Genomic DNA, 6,785 nt, shown 5'->3' on the forward strand with positions numbered 1-6,785 from the left:
CCTTTTTATTCTACAGAGTGAACCCCATACCTCCCTTGGTCTCCTTTCTGTGTCTGCTGGTAGAGCCCAGCAGTCTCTTGATTTATAGGAAGCCTGAATGTTACATTCTCCCGTTCCATATGTTCACTCTTTCTGGATGGAAGGTTGTATGGCAATGCTGCCTTATAACATTACATCCATACTGTTCCTCTTCCTAGTGTAATGTACTCCTAGCCCGGCTGCCGGCTTAAACGGCCGGCAGCCGGGTAGTTGGAGGTTCTCTGGTTCGTAGTCACTGCTGGCCGGCATAGGTATCGCTACCTTTGCCTGCCGGCAGTAGAAACACATCCCGAGATCTGCCGGCCACTACGATTAGCGGCCGGCTTCCGGGTGCTAGTGTTTTCAGTTGCCGGCCGGCACACATTTGCAAGCCAGTGACCTGCCGCCTATTAGTTAAAGGTAGCATACCTTTGAACTATACAGGGGTAAATGCCAGCCGGCATGACAGCATGTGATGTACAGTAGTTACTATATTTGTGGTGTAGTATACGCTGCATAAATAAAACTACAGTACAGAGTTTGTTGTAACACTAAAGATCTTCCAACATACTCAATGTTATCTTGTACAACCTTTTGTTGAGACCATACAATATATAGAAAGTGAGTTTTTTCTTTATTCATTCTATCCCGTATATTAAAACTTTATTTCAAGGTGTGATCTACACCTTAACTTTCAGCTTAGGAAAATATGTAAGGTATTCTAGAATAAGAATTAACCTTATCTTTAATATCTTGGGAGGTTACAGCAATAGGCTGTGCAGGAAATACAAGTATGTGTCTTTAATTCTTTCCTTTCTAGCTTCACTGTATAAGCTACATGTATTAATAAGTGAAAAGCCTTCACTTGATACTCATGGATTTCCTTCTCTTTACAGGAGGACCATCCGAAGTGCGGGAGTATGTTCTGCAATGTCCGCACCAAGAACTTCTGTGGACATGAGTTATGCAGGAGGCATGCAGCATGTGCAGTCTCCAAAGGTGATCTCCGGTATTAGGACCCTCAGATATGTACCATATGTTCTAACCTGATTACTGAGGCATTTGACTCCCCTCACCTGGGTGAGGGATTTTCAGAAAAACACTTCAGGCCCCTACCTTCCAAACAAGAAGATGAGGGCCTACCTTTTCCCTAAGGCATCAGCTGATGCAGTCATGCCTCAGCCTTAGGAGGAGATACCAACTGTCCAGAATCCGGTAGATTCTGAAGTCTCAGCCACCCTTCAAGACATACAATTGGACGATAGGATGTCAAAAGTGTTGGATTGTACAGGGAAGGACCTTCTGGGAGAAGGTCAGGAGGAGGAGCTGACCCAGGCTTCAGAAATAGAAGAGGAAGAAATCGACGAGGTGTCGGTTACCTCGGTTCCGGCCCTGGAACCTGTTCCCTCTACATCGTCTGCCATCCAAGGTGATCTGGGAAGGACTCTTTCTTCTATTTGTGATGATTTAACAAATACAAAAGAAGAATGATGAAAAGGAAGCTGCGATGAAACTGGAGATACATAGACTTGCAGCATCACGTGGGCCCCAGAAGCGACTCAACATGAAGTATCTTCCTTTGTGCTTGGATACCAATCCTTGGAGGTATGCCGAACACATGCCAATGACAACTGGGAAGATTGTTATATCGGAGAAGCTGGGCTCAATTCCCCTGGAAGATGTGGAATTTTGGCCCAACAAAGACTCTTACCTGGACTGCTATGTCCGTCTTAGGAAGGAGCTAGCCTCAAAGGAGGAGACGGAGCTGAAGGAGGTCATAGTTCTTGACCATAGTAAAGCACAGGCGTTACTAGCGAGCTAGATGAAAGAGAGGGGCTTCACGAACTCAAAGGTGCCAGCATTGAGTAAGAAGCTTCCCTCCTTTGTGGCCTCTCCAACCAGAGACTTTCCCTTCATGGAAAAGGGATATAAGGCAGCCTTGAAGGCGGCGGAGGCAGGGAAACCATGCCCCTCGTTGCAGGAAAGCAAACCGTTATTCCTGACCCTACCCTTGGACCAAAAAGACTGGAAGGACGTCCACCTTACCTTCTCAGTCGGGAAGTTGGAAGCTGATATTGCTGAACGTCAGTTAGGTGAGGAACTTCCAAAGCTGTCGGAGTTTCTCTTGCGCAGAGAGCAAGAGACGAAAGATAGACTTGCGGCATCGATGTCGTTGCAAACCACGTTAGAAACGATGGCAAGTGATCCCAAGAACCAGGACATGTTCATGGTAGTGGCCAAAACCCATCTGGCCACAGTTACAAAGGATCGCTATAGCATTATTAAAGATAGGAGAGTTCGTGATCACCTCGGCTGCGGTGAAGCACGAACTGAAGAAGCTGATCTCCTCTTGCATATGGGGTAAAGACCTCTTTCCCAACGATGTGGATAAAAAGGGACTAGACAAGGCCGCCGTTGAGAATAGGAACCTTCTCCAAATGTGTGGCTTAAATCTTAAGAGAAAGTCTTCTCAGGATGAGGGCCCCCAACCCAAGAAGAAGATAAAAAGGCCTAGGCTATCATCTCCTTCGGCTAAGCAACAACAGTAACTTCCTGCGACCACGGTGCCTAAGATAGTGGCACAACCTCCAACCACGTACCATTTGGTACGTCAACAAGTGGCGACACAGTCGCCGTTTTTTAACCCAGCTTTTGAAAGGCAGACTTCTTCCTTTCGCTCAAAAGCTAGAGGAACAGCCAGAGGTTCTTCTAGACGCACTTCATGGGGAGAAGGATTCAGGGGAGGATGTGGTCAAGGAGGCAAGGCCTCAGGTCCACAACAGCAGAAGTGAGATGCTTCCAGTAGGAGGGAGACTACATCTATTTAGGAATTGTTGGACCTTCGATCCCTGGGCCCACATCCTAATAAAGAATTGACTGGGTTGGAGCCGGAGAGTCCTCCACCTCAATTTCCTCAGTTCTTCCAACACTCTACCCCGTTCTGGAAGAATATGTCCGAGAACTCTTAGACAAAAGAGTAATCCGAAAAGTCAAGTCCATCAAGTTCCAAGGAAGGCTGTTTTGTGTTCCAAACAAGAACGCAGAAAAACCCAGAGTCATTCTGGATTTGTCACCACTCAGCAAGTTCATAGTGAACTACAAGTTCAAGATGCTCACACTTCAACACATAAGGACCCTACTGCCCAAAAGGGCATATACCGTCTCTATAGACTTGTCTGACGCTTATTGGCACGTTCCAATTAATCGTCACCTCTCCTCGTACCTAGGCTTCAAGTTACTAAAAAGACTTTACGCCTTCAGAGCCATGCCATTCGGGTCAAACATAGCCCCAAGGATTTTCACAAAGCTTGTTAACGCAGCCGTCCCTCAATTACGCCTAAAGGGGATCCAAGTAGTGGCCTACTTGCACGACTGGCTGGTGTGGGCAGCATCCAGGACAGAATGCATGTAAGCCTCCAAGATTGTGATCCAGTTCCTGGAACATCAGGGATTCAAGATCAACATAAAAAAGTCTCGACTATCTCCAGCTCAAAAATTTCAATGATTGGGAATCCACTGGAATTTGGAGTCACATCGACTTTCCATTCCTGGGAAGAAGAGGAAAGAAATAGCATGATCTGCAAGAGACTACTAAAATCCAAACGGATATCAAGACGCGAACAGGAGAGAGTGCTGGGCTCTCTACAATTTACTTCGATAACAGATCCAGTGCTAAGAGCACAGCTAAAGGATGCAACAGGAGTCTGGAGAAAATACGCATCAAACACTCGAAGAGATCTAATGAGACCTTTACCGACTCGACTGCGAACGCTTCTTAAACCGTGGTCCAAAGCCAAGCAACTGAAGAAATCAATACTTCTTCAACCTCCTCTCACGTCAGTTACTATTCACACAGACGCTTCAAAGGAATGCTGGGGAGGTCACTCTCACCAGAAGAGAGTCCAAGGAGCTTTGTCCAATCTTTTCAAGTCATTTCACATCAACTTTCTAGAAGCTATGGCAGTACTTCTGACACTAAAGAAAGTATCTCCTCAACACTCGACCCACATAAGATTGGTTCTAGACAGTAAGGTGATAGTGAGATGCCTGAATTGACAAGAGTCGAGGTCACCTCAAATCATCCAAGTGATGTTGGCCATATTCCGTTTGGCGGAAAGAAAGAAATGGCACCGGTCAGCAGTTCACATTCAAGGGTTCCCCAACGTGACAGCGGATGCTCTATCCAGGTTTACACCAATAGTCAGAATGATCACTAGACGCAGGATTGTTCTCCTTCATCTTGAGTCAAGTCCTGGAACTGTAGATAGACCTCTTTGTGACGAAAGACAACAAGAAAATATATCGTTATATGTCCCCATACGAGGATCCGCTAGCGGAAGCAGTGGACGCTATGTCCCTAGACTGTAACAGATGGTCCAGGATTTACCTGTTCCCTCTGCACAACCTCCTTTTGAAGGTCCTCGACAAGCTGAGATCTTTCAAAGGGAAAGCGGCAATAGTGGCCCACAAGTGGCCAAACAGCGTGTGGTTCCCTCTGGCACTGGAACTACGACTGAAGTTTGTACCGCTACCGGATCCAACCGGTCAGGAGGTCAGGAGGAGGAGCTGACCCAGGCTTCAGAAATAGAAGAGGAAGAAATCGACGAGGTGTCGGTTACCTCGGTTCTGGCCCTGGAACCTGTTCCCTCTACATCGTCTGCCATCCAAGGTGATCTGGGAAGGACTCTTTCTTCTATTTGTGATGATTTAACAAATACAAAAGAAGAATGATGAAAAGGAAGCTGCGATGAAACTGGAGATACATAGACTTGCAGCATCACGTGGGCCCCAGAAGCGACTCAACATGAAGTATCTTCCTTTGTGCTTGGATACCAATCCTTGGAGGTATGCCGAACACATGCCAATGACAACTGGGAAGATTGTTATATCGGAGTAGCTGGGCTCAATTCCCCTGGAAGATGTGGAATTTTGGCCCAACAAAGACTCTTACCTGGACTGCTATGTCCGTCTTAGGAAGGAGCTAGCCTCAAAGGAGGAGACGGAGCTGAAGGAGGTCATAGTTCTTGACCATAGTAAAGCACAGGCGTTACTAGCGAGCTAGATGAAAGAGAGGGGCTTCACGAACTCAAAGGTGCCAGCATTGAGTAAGAAGCTTCCCTCCTTTGTGGCCTCTCCAACCAGAGACTTTCCCTTCATGGAAAAGGGATATAAGGCAGCCTTGAAGGCGGCGGAGGCAGGGAAACCATGCCCCTCGTTGCAGGAAAGCAAACCGTTATTCCTGACCCTACCCTTGGACCAAAAAGACTGGAAGGACGTCCACCTTACCTTCTCAGTCGGGAAGTTGGAAGCTGATATTGCCGAACGTCAGTTAGGTGAGGAACTTCCAAAGCTGTCGGAGTTTCTCTTGCGCAGAGAGCAAGAGACGAAAGATAGACTTGCGGCATCGATGTCGTTGCAAACCACGTTAGAAACGATGGCAAGTGATCCCAAGAACCAGGACATGTTCATGGTAGTGGCCAAAACCCATCTGGCCACAGTTACAAAGGATCGCTATAGCATTATTAAAGATAGGAGAGTTCGTGATCACCTCGGCTGCGGTGAAGCACGAACTGAAGAAGCTGATCTCCTCTTGCATATGGGGTAAAGACCTCTTTCCCAACGATGTGGATAAAAAGGGACTAGACAAGGCCGCCGTTGAGAATAGGAACCTTCTCCAAATGTGTGGCTTAAATCTTAAGAGAAAGTCTTCTCAGGATGAGGGCCCCCAACCCAAGAAGAAGATAAAAAGGCCTAGGCTATCATCTCCTTCGGCTAAGCAACAACAGTAACTTCCTGCGACCACGGTGCCTAAGATAGTGGCACAACCTCCAACCACGTACCATTTGGTACGTCAACAAGTGGCGACACAGTCGCCGTTTTTTAACCCAGCTTTTGAAAGGCAGACTTCTTCCTTTCGCTCAAAAGCTAGAGGAACAGCCAGAGGTTCTTCTAGACGCACTTCATGGGGAGGAGGATTCAGGGGAGGATGTGGTCAAGGAGGCAAGGCCTCAGGTCCACAACAGCAGAAGTGAGATGCTTCCAGTAGGAGGGAGACTACATCTATTTAGGAATCGTTGGACCTTCGATCCCTGGGCCCACATCCTAATAAAGAATTGACTGGGTTGGAGCCGGAGAGTCCTCCACCTCAATTTCCTCAGTTCTTCCAACACTCTACCCCGTTCTGGAAGAATATGTCCGAGAACTCTTAGACAAAAGAGTAATCTGAAAAGTCAAGTCCATCAAGTTCCAAGGAAGGCTGTTTTGTGTTCCAAACAAGAACGCAGAAAAACCCAGAGTCATTCTGGATTTGTCACCACTCAGCAAGTTCATAGTGAACTACAAGTTCAGGATGCTCACACTTCAACACATAAGGACTCTACTGCCCAAAAGGGCATATACCGTCTCTATAGACTTGTCTGACGCTTATTGGCACGTTCCAATTAATCGTCACCTCTCCTCGTACCTAGGCTTCAAGTTACTAAAAAGACTTTACGCCTTCAGAGCCATGCCATTCGGGTCAAACATAGCCCCAAGGATTTTCACAAAGCTTGTTAACGCAGCCGTCCCTCAATTACGCCTAAAGGGGATCCAAGTAGTGGCCTACTTGCACGACTGGCTGGTGTGGGCAGCATCCAGGACAGAATGCATGTAAGCCTCCAAGATTGTGATCCAGTTCCTGGAACATCAGGGATTCAAGATCAACATAAAAAAGTCACGACTATCTCCAGCTCAAAAATTTCAATGATTGGGAATCCACTGGAATTTGG

Source organism: Palaemon carinicauda, chromosome 16 (genome assembly GCF_036898095.1).
Source record: "Palaemon carinicauda isolate YSFRI2023 chromosome 16, ASM3689809v2, whole genome shotgun sequence".
Lineage (NCBI taxonomy): Eukaryota > Metazoa > Arthropoda > Malacostraca > Decapoda > Palaemonidae > Palaemon > Palaemon carinicauda.